Below are 15,029 nucleotides of genomic sequence, written 5' to 3'. Positions count from 1 at the left end.
GGAACCAAGAGCTAAATGTATCAGACATATGGAGTATTTTAGTTATTAAAAGCAAGCCTTGAATTTAGCAATAAGATTTCAGAAAGGTAAGGTTAAAAAGAATAATATATTAGGTTATAGAGTTCTTGTCAGTGAGAGGAAATATGGTGACATTTTATTTCATGAACTGGAATATAGGAAAAACATCAGCTTTTCCCATTGTAAACTGTTTTTCATTTCCAGTATTGATAAAATAATCTCCTTAGTTGCTTCAGTTCCTACCTTTTCAAACAGCATTATCTTGTTAGTTGTCATTGCTTCACCATCTGCTTTAATCACAAGCTCACTACTCATTTATCTATTTCTTTAAACAAACCACTTTTGCATCACAGATTTACAGAAATCTCAAGGGTTGCAATTAAATCGAGATGCTATTTTGTTCAACCTATACTTGAACAGAAATCTCCCTCCTACCTTCCCAAGTGTTGATCTAACCTGTTTGAATGCCTCCAATGAGAAGGTGTCTAGTGCCTTTTGAGAAAAAAATATTCTCCTCTTACACAACTCTCATTGTTAGGCTAATTTGCCTTATTTTGAGTTGTCTGCCTCACTACAAGTTGTACCTATTGTTCCTAGGTATGTTCTCTGGGGTCCCCACAGAGTCACTCTAATTATTTCCACATGACAGATCTTCAAATACTTAAGGTTAAGTATCATATTTCCCTAAAGTTTTCTTTTCTTTCACAAGCTAACCATGAGCAGTTTCTTCTTTAGATCATCAATGAAATGATCTCTAGACATTTTGCCATCGTAGTCACCCTTTTCTGGTCCAATATGAACAAATTCTGAATAAGTTTTATCTAAATTGAAGCATCTAGAGCTAAACACTGTTATGTCAAATGTCATCTGACATAGGATAGTGTAGCCTCTCATCATGCAACCCAAGTTTTCCTTAGCTCTTGTGGCTGCTGTTGACATGCTGTAATATTATTTTACTCCTGTTCTTCAAAAGTACTTGATTTTTGTTTTTTTATCATCTAACAGTTTCTTACATGATGTCAAAATTATTTTTTTTTCTGCCAAGGAGGATGATGTTTGTATTGCAAATGGCAGAACAAAAATGACTAATAGGGAGTTGATACCCAAGACAAGTAAGGGCATTTTTAAAAGAATTCCTACATTCCTTCAATGATTTTAATCACTAGGCCTAAATGAATTGTGTCTTTGGGTACTGAAAGAAATCACAGAAAGAATTGCTTAATCTCTGAGAGTTAAAGATCAAGGAAAATAAAAGAAGGAACAAAAGATTGTTGTTATTATTGTTCAGTGCTTTTATTCACATCTAACTCTTGGTGACCTCATTTGAGCCTTTCTTGGGAAAGATACTGGAGTGGTTGGCCAGTTCCTTCTCCAACTCTTTTTACAGATGGAAAACTGAGGCAAATAGGGTTAAGTGACATGCTTTGCTTCACACAGGTAGTAAATGTCTGAGGCCAGATTCAACTCAGCTCTTCCTGACTCCATGTCTGGCACTCTATCCACAGCAGCACCTATCTAATCGAGTACAAGATTAGAGGAAAGTAAATGCCTTGATTTAAAAAAAAAAGGAAGAGAACAGTTTATTAAATGTCTTCAATTACTCAGAAAATTGTAGAATATACTATTAAATAGATAGTTTGCAGACATCTACAAAAGAACACAGTGGTTAGAAAAAAATGATAGCTTTGTCCTGATTTCACCTGTTTCTAGGCCTCCATAGTACTTCCCAGGCATCATCAGCCAGACTACTATGTGCGTGTCCCTCCTTATCCTTCTATCTTCTCTTTGGTATTGTCTCTACCTATTACAGGACAGGGGCTACCTAAATGCTTTTTATTTAGGGGACATGTGCTACTTATCTTTACAATGTCTGATACCAAGTAATAGTTTGCGCCACTCTCACTCGCTAACATTTCTTTACAATAATCCTACAATAGTAAATTAGTTGATGGTTTGCTTTGAGTTTACCCATGTTTTAATAAAGTTTTTGACACAATACTTCCTTTTTATACTATGGATTAGACAATAATAAACTTACATATCTCTAGAAGTAATTCTTTAGAACTAATTTGATGGTCACACCAAAGAGCAATTGTTAAATGATCAGTGTCAGCTTGGCAGGCATCTTTCAATGGAATGACCACCCCCCCCCCAAAAAAAAAGATCTTTCTTTTGTCCTGTGCTATTTAACATTTTTTAAAATCAATGCACATTAAATTTTCAGGTGACATAAAAATGGGAGGGACAGCCACTACAATAGATAACAGTCAAGTTACTAAAGGATAACACTAGGTGCATGGATATAATAAGATGAAATTCAATAGAAATAAATTTGTAAGTATTCCTGAGCTATTTTAATAGGAGGATAACTGATAGGAATAGAGGCATTATAACTCTACTTTATTCTACCCAGATGAAAAATCATATAGAAATAACATGTTAAATTCTGGAAATTAAGGATTAAATTCATATTGATAAGGTGGAAAATATCCAAAGCAATGTGATGAGGATATTAAAACTCCTTAAGGTTATATGAATACTAGTCAAAGGCACTGGCACTGTGGAGAAAAGGAGTCTTAGAAGGAACAAAATAGCTGTGTTTTAGTATTGAAGGATAATCCTGTGGAAAAGGAATTTGATTTGTTCTGCTTGGACTCTAAGGGCAGAACCAGAAGAAATTGAAGAAGAAAAGAAGACAAAAGAGGTGAATGATCGCTTGATACCAGGAAAAACTTGCAAACAAATAGAGCTATCTAAAAGTAAAATAGACTACCTATAGTGGTGGTGGGCTCCTTCTCCTTGGAATCAGGGCTGAAACGCTACTTGGATACATTATAGCAGTTATTCCTTTTGTATTTAAACTGGACTAATTTGATATGGAGGTTCCTTTTGATTATCTAATTCTAGAATTTTGAAACATTCTTAGCAGATCAAAAGTTGTCTGATGCTTCATCTTCAATGACCACTAATGCTTTGACAGGTTTAGCATGATCATTTTCTTTTCTTTTGAAAAATTGCTTATTTTAATTTCTTATTTAAATATAGTGATTTTTAAAAAAGTAAACTATAAAACTTTACACTGAAAATATTTTACATAAATGTAACATTCATATTTCTACCCTATGGTAAAGCAGCTGTGACAATAAACTCTAAGCATAAGATTTTAAAACTTGTAATCAGAGAGCCAGACAACTTTGTTGACTTGTTAAAGTGAACTTGAGACTAAAGGGATAATGGGGAAATGGCAATGCCAAGTGATGATCATTATTCTACGGGTCGTTTACTTCAAGCTACCCCTAAGTCATCACATTGAAATAATTATATTTTTACAGTAACCTAATATACATCCACCTGAGAATATTTCTTTCAAAATAACATATAAATACCACACACACACACACACACACACAAACACACACAAATCCTATTGAATATGGTATCTTAATCAAGGAAATAGGGATTCTGAATTCTTAAATCAGGAACTCATACATTCTTAGACCTGGAAAGAAACTTTATCTCAGAGGTGAGATATTTTCAAAAGTAGGTATATTCATTTACTCAACCTCTCTTCCTTTTATTTTCTTTTTCTTGTCTCAATGTGAGCTTAATCTCTAAGGTATTAATGTGTCTTATTTCAACTATCTGACCTTGGTGGTGGCATAAAAAATCATTTACCCCATTCATTGTTGTATATCCTCTTTCAGTACCTTTATTCTGAACATTTTTTTCCTTTCCCTATAAAGGTACACTTTGTGATGGGTGGTATCTAGTGTTCATTGACAAAAGAAGGGGCATTTTAAGTAATGTGCACCCCTCTCTCTCAGTGACATCTATTCTGAGAACTCCAAATATTAATTATTACCCTGACCTTGTCCACCCCATTTTAATAAGAATCAATATAGTGAGATTTTCAATTTAAAAGATTTTTCATTGTAAAAATGCTTTACATTTGGTCCAGTTGTGGCATCATCTCCTAGATTTCCCCCTATATTTCTTTTTTTAACTAAAAAAAATCATGCTAGATTAAGAAATAGTACTATTTGTAAGGAATGTTATTCATGGTCATAGAAAGCATATAAAAATAAAACAGATATTTCCATGAATAGGAATTAAAAATGACATTTGAATGTGATCTTCTAAAAGTAAGAATTAGTACTGCAACAAAAGCAAATGTTGCTTCAGAAACTGCTTGGTAATTATTCCAAAGATTAAATATTTATCAATGTAGGCATCATCTGATGGTGGCAGGATGAGAGTTGGTAGAACTAAGATAACAAATACCAACTGTACTACTAACCATCTGCATGATATTTGGCAAATCTCTAGACTGCTGTGTCGTGGTTTCTTCATTTGTCCAAATACCTTCCCTATATCCTTCATGAGTTTGACATTAGGAACTAATGAAATCCTGAATATTGGTAATTATGATGGCAGCCATCATTCTTTCATTTATTTTTTTAATTGATTTATTGAATATGCGTGTTTGTGACTTGAGTGGTATAGCAAAATCCCTCTACTAAAAGCAGATCAGAAACTGTCCTGCTGTTTAAAATCTTGCCTAATTGCCTTGTGCCTTAAAGATTAAGTCACTTACTCCACTTCACACAGCCAATGAAACTTCAATGTTTACAAAGTACTTTCCATACCTTACCTCCTTAATGTTTACCAACAAACCTTGTGAAGGAGCTACTGCTGGTATTTCTATCCCATTTTAAAAATAAGAAACTGAACCTTAGAGAGTTTAAATGACTAACCCAAGGTCAAAGAAATAGACACATCAAAGGTATTTTATTGATTCTAGGGGGTTTCTTTCAGAAGAGTTAAGTACCCCTCATATAAATGTAAAGTATGAATAATTCTGTGTTTGAAAAGTAGAATTGCAGCTCTTACCACGTGGTATCCCAAAAGTCATAGTGTAATTTTTTAGCTTTAATAAATTAAATAGTCTAAAAGCTTAATAACTTAGATTTCCACTAAGAATTTGGAGATACTATACTTAATGGGTAGAAAAGGAAAAAGAATCATCCGTCTATATGGGAAGAAGGTAATAAAGGAAAAAGAAAACTTTATACACTGGGGCTTATTTCATTTGATAAAGAGAAAATTATGGAGTGAGAGAGAATGGAAGAGGGCACGTTTTTATCAATGGATGTCAAATATATGGAATGATAAAGGTCAAAAGAGAGGAAAGGAACAAATTGTTGTGGTAAAGACTTGCCATAAATTTGACACAAGGAAGCACTGTTTCACTGAACAGATTTTAAGCGATTGCAATGAGTTTTCCAGAGAGGTTGTAGACCTTATTTAATGAAAGACTTCAAGTTTAAGATAAATTATCATATATCTCAAATGACTTCAGCATAATCCTTCTTAAACACAATAGAATGGAGGAGATTACTCATATCCCCTCTAGGCTTGTAACTTTATTAAGAGCTACAAAATTCTAAACTTGGTTATATTAGAAAATTCAGAAATGTACAGGTATTTCTTATGACAACAGGAAGCTTATCTTTCTAGTAATACACCTGAAAAATAATTATAAATAATTCCTTCAAAACTTACTGAGCTATTGATGATTTTGGATATCACAGCACTGGAACTTTAGAGATTATGTAAACGTCTCATTTTACAAGTGAGTGAACTGAGGCCTAGAAAAGTATAGGGGTTTCTTCATGATCATGAGCTAGTGTGTAGCCAAGCACAAAATCAAACCCTTGTCTTCTCATTCTAAGCTGGATTCTTTTCTACTTCTAGTCTATTCTTTCAGCATCATCTTCTCTCTCGTGTCATGATCTTTTCATCTGAATCATCATAATTTCAATTTTCTGAAGCTTCACCAAAGTATAATCTCACTTGAATTCTGTGTGTGTCCATGTATATAAATATATAATATACATATGCAGATATAGATATGTTTGTACATATAAATATGTTCATGTACTTTGTTTTCTGAGAGATAACGAAAGTTATTTAGATACAAAGTTATAATCAGATTTATAGCTTCACTCAAATTGCCAAAAAATAACATTTATTTCATGTAACAATTTTTATATTTTATTTCAAACAATGGGATGATGTTGTTTTTACTGGCATTTTGATTATAATTTCCATGGCCATTTAAAATTCTTCAGTGTGTTGTTGAATTACATAACATAAGAATGTAAAAGCAAACATAATGAAAAAAAAACCCTTAGGTTGTTGTTAATTTTTGGCATTGTGTAATTAAAACACTTTTTAAATGTTATCTTTTGCCAGTATCTAATTAGTAAAACCATCTGTTGAGTAGTGCCAACCCATCTGTCTATAATGTTGTTCTCTTCATTTTTATAAAAAGAGTCTGCCTTTTGCTGGTCCCTGCCTAATTAACTTCTCTCACTGTAGAATGTAATGGTACAGAACTTTGTTTATACATTTCTCAAAAATATGTATATACAGAAGTACCTGTATGTAACTTATGGAAATAAAGGAGCACATAGTCAATAAACATTAATTAAGCACCTACTATGTGCAAGGCACTATACCAAGGGCTGGGATACAAAGTAAAAGGACGTCCTTGCCCTTGGGGAGCTCACAATTTAATGGGGGTAACAACATGCAAAGGACTGTGTACTAACATAGTATGTGTGTGTATTATATTTATATAAAATCTTGTTAGTACACAGTCCTTTGCATTTTGTTTCCCCCATATATACATACATGTATATGTATATATGTTACATACACATATATACATATATTAGGAAAATTCATATATATATATATACATCTATCTATATATGTGTGTGTGTGTGTATCTCTATCTCTATCATCTCTATTTCTAATCTACCTATATCTATATCTATCTATTTATATATCATCTATCTATCTATCTGGAAGTAATCAACAAAGTGGGAAATACTATGCTTAGGAGGAATTTGGAAGGACTTCTTATAGAAAGTGAGATTGAAACTGAGAAGCCTAAGGAAGTTTAGAGGCAAAGATGAAGAGGAAGATCATTCCCAGCTTGTATTCCAGACAACCAGAGAAAATGCCCAGAGTAAAGAGAAAGAGCATTTTGTGTGGGGAAGAGTAAAGAGTTTGGTGTCACTGAATTAAAGTGTGGATCTGGGGAGGGATATTAGGTATAAGAAAACCAGAAGTGGTGAGTCAAGGAGATGACTAAGGTGTGAAGGTCTTTGAATGCCAAATAGAGAGTTTTATATTTGACCTTGGAGGTATTGGGGAGTCACTAGATTTTAGGGAATAGAAGTGATATGGTTGAACCTATGCTTTAGGAGTAACAGTATGGCAAGAGAATGGAGGATCTACTGGAGTGGAGAGAGATTGTGGCAGGCAGATCAACCAGCAAGTCATTACAGTTAATCCATGCTTGAGGGCTATACAATGATGGTGTCAGTAGCAGAGAAGGGAAAAGTAGTATATTTAATAGAGATTGCAAAAGTGACATAAGTAGGCTTTGGCAACAGATTGGTCATGATGGGGTGAGATACAGTGCGGAATCAATAATATCACCTAGGTTATGAGCTTGTGGGACTGAATGGTGTCCTCTACAGTTATAGGAATGTTTGGAAGTGGGGTGAGTTTTGGGGAAAATGAGTTTATATCTCTTTTAATTCTAAAAAAGAAACATATATATATATATATATGTAAACACAAGAACATATATATTACATCTATAAAAGATATATATGTGTGTATTATATATAATATATGGCATATATAAAGGTATGTATACATATTTGGTGCATATATATGTATATATCTGGTGAAAGAGTCAACTATGAGTGCCTGGATTTATATTCATGGCTCACACATTTACATAGATGTGTAGATATACATATCACATACATACATACACATGTGTGCAAGCATACATACATACATACTCATGCAGACATTTCAGGTCATATAATTCTCCCATAGCCTTTCTCATATTTATATGCATAATTGTAATTTCCTGCATTTCTGACAACTTCTTTTGGGGCTATATTCAGTGTTTTATCATGAATGGATCTCAATCAACTAGAATTTGTTTGTTGTGAGAATGAAAGTGACCACAGCCATTTTCTCAGACTTTGCATGATGATGTCTAGGCAGCAGAAATATTTGTATTCTATTAAAATAAATATTGGATGACTAGAATGATGATAGAGATATACCAGTTAGTATACAGACATATGCACATAGCTTGAAGTCATTTAGTCATTTGGTTTAAATGTCTTGTTTTACAGATTGGGAAATTAAGATTAGATGAGTGTGCCAATTTTACCCTAGGTAGCATGTTGGGAAATGTTAGAGAAGGAACTAACTCTATGCTTATTGAACATATTGGGTCTAAAGATGCACAATTAGCCAACTAGGATGAAATAGTACATACATATAAACGCTATGTATAAAATATACATATATACACATTCATATACAAGTGTACATATGCGTGTGTGTATATATCATGTGAGAATTTAGTTCTAATAGACACACATGCATAATCCCATGTATGTGTTTTTATGCATATAAATATATGTAAATATACCAATATTAACATTATATCTATATTTATATGATTATTAAATAGAAAATGCATGTTATAAATATACCATATATTTAATTTTTATAGGGATGGCATATATGTATTCTCAAGTATTTTGATCAGTGTGTTCTATAAGCACTGGATTAACCATAGCTCTACCATTTTCCAACAGTGTGACCTTGGATAAGGATGCTTAAACTTTCAATTTCAAATTTTTCCTTTTGGTTAAATTAGACATTTCAATTACTTGTCATTTAAAATTACTTCTAGTGCTAAAATTTTATGAGTTTGATTTCTGCTTTTATAGTCTTCAAAACAGGAGATTCCACTGAAAGATCAGTATTTTACAATTTCCTTCAATGTTGGTACAGTATCATTTATTATTTATTGTGGTCTGAGATCATCTTTGCCTCTCTAAGTCTATGCTAGTAGAGGGCAAGCCCTTCCAAGGCGGATTTACCAAGCTGGAAATGCTATGAGTGTGAGCACAGTGATAGGGTGCACCTCTGTGATCTGCATATTGTCCTGAGCAATTTTGGAGAAAGGTTCATCACAAGATTTTCTAGAGAATGATGATTCCCCTCCACACACACAGCAAATTCTAAAATGCAATCCATGGCATGCTGTATGTACAAAACAGAATGTAAAACAAAGTGCCTTATGCACCTTATAGCATGTGAACCTCACTGCAACCCAGTGATATAGATATACTTCAGTTATTGTTATAAAATAATGATAACATAGGCTATATTGTTATGGTTAATGACAATGTAACAGCAGAGTTATAATAATTCAAAGCTAATAACAATAACTAAAGATATTGTTATCCCTATTTTAGGAATGAATGAAGAAAAGCTTTCTTTAAGTGCTTATTCTATGCAGAGCACTGTGCTTATCGCTGGGGATACAAGAAAAAGAGTCATTTTACAAATGAGTAAGCTGCTACAGAGGAGTTAAATTAACCTTAGTTCTACAGTCTAGTGTTAGAAGACAGCATTTGAAACCATATCTTTCTGATTGAATTCCTTTCCATCTCTGAAGGAATCCAACTATGATGAAATTATGGATATTTGAATAAATTAGCAAAGAATTAATGAACACAGCATAGGACCAAAAATTACTTTCTCAATTAATTTTTATAAGACAAGTTAGAAAGCCTGTAGCAGCATAAAATGTAGAAAACAAGAAAATGCATTTAGGAGAATCAATATAATAGAGCCAGTTATGTATAGTGTTGCTGTGTTGATTCCACTTATCATAATGTTTCAGTTATATGATAAAATATATTAGAGTTATATGATAAAATATATTAGAGAGACTAAAGGCATAATAAAAATAACTGACACATGAAGCACCTTAAAGTACTTTGTATATATTAACTTTTGTTAGCCTTACAATTTTATGAATTGGATACCAAGGTTATTTTTCCTATTTTGTGAATGACAAACCAGGTTTAGAGAATATTAAATAAGTTGCTTATGGTTATACAATTAATGAATATCAGATGAATCCTTCCATCTCAAGTCTTCTGAACTTTGAGTATAGCCTCATGTTCATTCCACGATGGAAAGATGACTATCAGATATGGCAATTTCAGATCCTTGTGGTATGAACTGATTGACACAGACAAGAATTACAGTATAAGAATAAGTATGATTAGATATAAAAGACCTTGTTGCAAAGGAAGCTAATTGTAATGTTATTTAATAACATTATGTTTGCATGGTCTTTGTCATTTTCAGGCCATTTTTTTTTGCATGATCCTTTTAATGACTTTGTAAGGTGGGTGGATAAAGTAAGAACTCTATTTTATATATGAGAAATAAGGCTCAGAGATTTGTATTCTCCATGTCACATGGTTAGAAAGAGGGTGATGTTACATCTTGGATTTCTAGTCCAGTGAGGTTTGAGGTTCTTATAGTCTGGGTGAACTGCCTCAAAGGAATTCACTAAATGATGTGAAGTGGAAGGGTTTTTTGTTTGTTTGTTTGTTTGTTTGTTTTAGTGAGGCAATTGGGGTTAAGTCATTTGCCCAAGGTCACACCTAGTAAGTTAAGTGTCTGAGGTCGGATTTGAACTCAGGTACTCCTGACTCCAGGGCCGGTGCTCTATCCACTGCGCCACCTAGCTGCCCCGAAGTGGAAGTTTTTAGTTCAATGTGAAGATGATTGCTTTAGCTCTTATAAATATTGCATCATGTAGCTCTGAAATTTTACATTATGCTTATTCTCCTACATTATATTTATAACTCAGTGGCTTATGTGGGATGTGTATGCTGGATATGCTGGGAACTGTGCAATGCCCCCCCCCCCCAAAAGGTAGGAAAACTTATAGAACTATGCAGTGGACCACCTATGGCAAATTTATAGGAAGTCATGACAAAGAGCAACACACAAAGGACAGGCAGAGATGGATTGTGATGTATATTTTTAGAGACAGCATCCAAATCAATCAGATCACAGATCATTTGAGTATAGGTTACCATACTTTGTATATACAAGGTGTTCCAAATGTCTGAGTGTATGCAGTTTAGGGGCTGCTAGGTAACCCAATGTATAGAGGCCAGTCACCAAGACCTGAGTTCAGCTCTCGCTTCAGATGCTTACTAGATATGTGATCACTGACAGTAAATTAACCTCTCTTTGCCACAATTCCCTCATCTGTAAAATGGACATTATTCTAGCACCTACATCTCAGGGTTGTTTGGAGAATAAAATAAGGTAATTATAAAACATTTAGCATAATGCCTGGCACATAGTTAACACTTTTCAAATGTTAGCTATTATTATTGTTAGAATTAGGTTAATACTTTGGAATATTGTGTAATTATGAACCATTTACTACCATCACTACTTGATTCTTTCAAGATACCCACTGTTTTCATTCAGCTTTTTATGACTACCTATGAGGAAATGGTTCCTCTATTTGCAATGAGTCCAGCAAGTAATTTAAATTAAATTAAATTAAGTAATTTATTTAGAAACATATGACTTGACCCAATCAACATATATACAGCATCAACCACAATAAAGGCCATTTTCTCAATCACCTTTTATCATAATTATGACAGTATGTTTTTCTACCTGCCATTGCAGTGTGATGAAAAGAAAACAGCTATCCAAGTATCAGCAGCACATCATAGATGCTGTGATCCACCACACGTTTTCAGAAAAGTAACCTTGCCTCTTAACATAGCACTATTATGACAGTCTTCTGATTTTAAATAGCATCTATCCCTTAGAGAGTTTCCTCACACTTCATTCTGATCAAAGTCCTTATGTCAGGGATTACCGTTTCCTTATATCTCAGATAGAGTAATACAATCTAAAAGCCTCTTATTCTTGTTTGTAATCAAGAGAGGAATGTTTTTTTTTCTTTCTGTTTCTCAGCTAATATTTATCTTGTAAATGCAAGGGGCATTTAGGTATTCCATGACTTCTTTGCCACCTTTTGTTTGCCTTTTCTGAAATGAAATCTAAATAAATCTGATGATATTTGATAGGGATTCTTCCCTTTCTATTCTTTGAGTAGATCAGAATCTCTAAATGTGTTTTGCTTGTTGAAGATAACATTAGTATTTCACCTTTTAAAAAAAGTCATTAGATGCAGAAATATGTTTAATGTTATTATGTATATATATATATATATACATATACATACACACACACACACACACACACACATATATAACCTATATCAGATTACCTGCTGTCTAGGGGAGGGGGGAGGGAGGGAGAAAAATCTGAAATTGGAAAGCTTGTAAAAACAAAAGTTGAGAACTAAAAAAAAACAGTCATTAGACCAATAAGAACCATTAGAATGTTGATTACTTTAAGAAATGCTTTGCATTACACATTTTCCAATACCATAGTTTTCATGTAAAAGCACATAGTCCTTCCAAAGTTAGGAAATGAAAATGGTCATAAGGTCTCTTTTACTAATACACTTCACTACTGTAGCATACTGATAAATGAGTATTTATTTGGACTCTTGCCTTTACAAATACACATAGAATTGGGATAGAGTACTGATAGCTGCCTTTCAATAATGACAACATTTATATAGCTAAAATTTATTTCCTAAGCCTCTTGGGTAGTAGGTAATGGAAGTATTTTTATTTTGACTTTATGTATGAGTAAACTGATGGAATGGTTAAGCAATTAGCTGAAAGTCACATGGCAAAGATCATTGGATTTGATGTCATAGGAGCTGGATTCTGCTATTTACTACTTCTATGACTTTCAGTGAATTGTTATATTTTTTTTTTTACCTTTCTGGGCTTGAGTTTTCTCATTTGTCAGTGAGGGAACTGGACCAAATGATCAATCAGGTTCTTTCTTGTTTCTATTTTATGACTCTATGACAAATTTGTATGAGGACTCACACTCAGATATCCTGACACCAAAGTAAGGGTTCTGTCAGCAACAAAATTGACGGGTCTTTCAAGAGCATTATTAACAAAGGAGTGTTTCTGTGGGTCAAATCTCAGTATCATCTGTATTGATCGTGTACCATTACATGGCATAGCTTTGTTTCATATTATCTCTTTCTGATGTTATTCTCACATTTCATGCAAGCATTTGTCATAATGGCATGAAATTAAAGACAAAACTAGTTTAACATTACATATAAACCAATTATATTTTAAATAAAGGTAACTATATTTGGATTCAAACATTTTAGAATTGTATCATTTAGTAAGCAATATAGAAAAATAATATAACAAGTTTTTGTTATTGGTTCTTGATATTGTTAAATTCTCAGGGAAAGTACATCATGTATATTTTAAAAGATTATTCTTCGGATGAAATGTTATGTGTCTCCCTTGAAAATTTATTATGGAGTTAGGTTTGTAAAGTAAGGTAACTAGCATATTTGCTATTCTGTTACATAATCTCTATGTGAAGCATTCTTTATAATACTTCAAACTTAAAGTAAGGTCAGACTCCTTTCTTCAAACTGCTTATCTTTTTTGAAATACTTATAATAATAGCAAAATGGAATTAAAATTATCCTCTTGTTCTTTCAATTTATACATATTTTGTGTGGTTCATCCAAATCATTAAAGAAATACCTCCTTCCCTCCCTCAAGAATTTAAACAAAAATTTATGTCTTTTATTGGTATGAAACTCTGTTCTTTCAGAAATTCAAGTATAACAGAAAAAAGTCCTAATACAGAAAATAATAATAATAGATGGAGGAAATATGTGATGATTATTTTTTCCAAGAAGTGTATCTATCTATCTTTCTATCTATCTGTCTATCTATCTATCTATCTATCTATCTATCTATCTATCTATCTATCTATCTATCTTTATCACAGCTAAAAAAATAAGCTCAAACCAAAAAGTCTTTAACAAGACTTGAAAAAGCACATCATCATATGTAATATGGTAATATCTGAAGGCATTTTCCCCCAAAATGGGTTTTGTTTATTATTTTAGGCAATTTCAGAGTCTACTAGCAAGGAAAGATCAGATATCTAAGCATACTGAAATGAAATCAATATGAATTGACTGGTTAGTCTGAAAAGAAAAACTGTGGTTCTAATTATTAGGGCATAGTTTGTATTCTTTAGTGGTCATTTTTAAAATCACAAGTGCCTCCACTAAATTCAAATCCTAAATTGTTTGTCTACATGGTATATCTCTCCTCATATAGAAATATTCATTAAAGTAAACATTACATTAGAATCAATGGAATCAATCAAAATCCTACTCTGCTAGACAAAATTTTAAATCGTATGTTTTGAAAGCAAAAACAATGTATTCTATGAAAGGAAAGTATTTTGGCATAAATTAAGCTTATTCCTCAGTGTAAAATAAAAGGTTTGGGAAAAAAAAACATCTTGTAGTTGGAAAGATTTAACATCACATAGAACATACATTTCTTGTGTTACACTGGGCCAAGTGATATGAAGACATTATTTAACTACAACATCACAGACCATCTTGGTAGAAACTATAAAAATCAGCTTTTGTACATTTTTGAAGGTAAATTTTTTCTTTTATGCACATCAGGATTGGTAGAATACTCTGGGGATGTTTAAAAGGGAACAACTTTAAAAAGAACATGCTAGCTATCTACAAGTTCTTAAGAAGGTTTCTTTTGGAAAAAGGAATGGACTCCTTCAGTTTAAGTTCAAAGAACAAAAAATAGGAGCAATAGGGGAAAGCTAAAAAGAAGCAAATTGGAGCTTGATATAAAGAAAATTTTCCTAAAGATGAAAGATTTTCAACACAGAAATGGACTGCCCTATGAGGTAGTGGGTTCTCCTTCAATGGAGATCTTTAAGCAAACACTGGGTGACCATTTATTGAATTTTTATAGAGGGATTTCTTTCTCAAAATTATATCTAATAAATACATTTGTAATATGTATCATAATTAATATGAATATACACACTTATTATACACATATATACATATATGTGTGTTTGTGTATATGTGATACACACACATATTTATTGAGGCATTATGG

At 32.7% G+C, this 15,029-nt stretch overlaps 1 protein-coding gene across 3 annotated transcripts in view; it reads left to right on the top strand.

Annotated features, from left to right (window-relative positions):
• The window catches only part of SEMA5A (semaphorin 5A), a 664,838-nt gene that overhangs the window by 340,226 nt on the left and 309,583 nt on the right, over positions 1-15,029 (top strand). The gene's annotated exons all lie outside the window — the stretch shown is intronic.

This window comes from Dromiciops gliroides, chromosome 1, assembly GCF_019393635.1.
Source record: "Dromiciops gliroides isolate mDroGli1 chromosome 1, mDroGli1.pri, whole genome shotgun sequence".
Taxonomy (NCBI): domain Eukaryota; kingdom Metazoa; phylum Chordata; class Mammalia; order Microbiotheria; family Microbiotheriidae; genus Dromiciops; species Dromiciops gliroides.
Note: the sequence above shows the minus strand (reverse complement) of the source record. Positions and strands in the feature narration are given on the sequence as shown.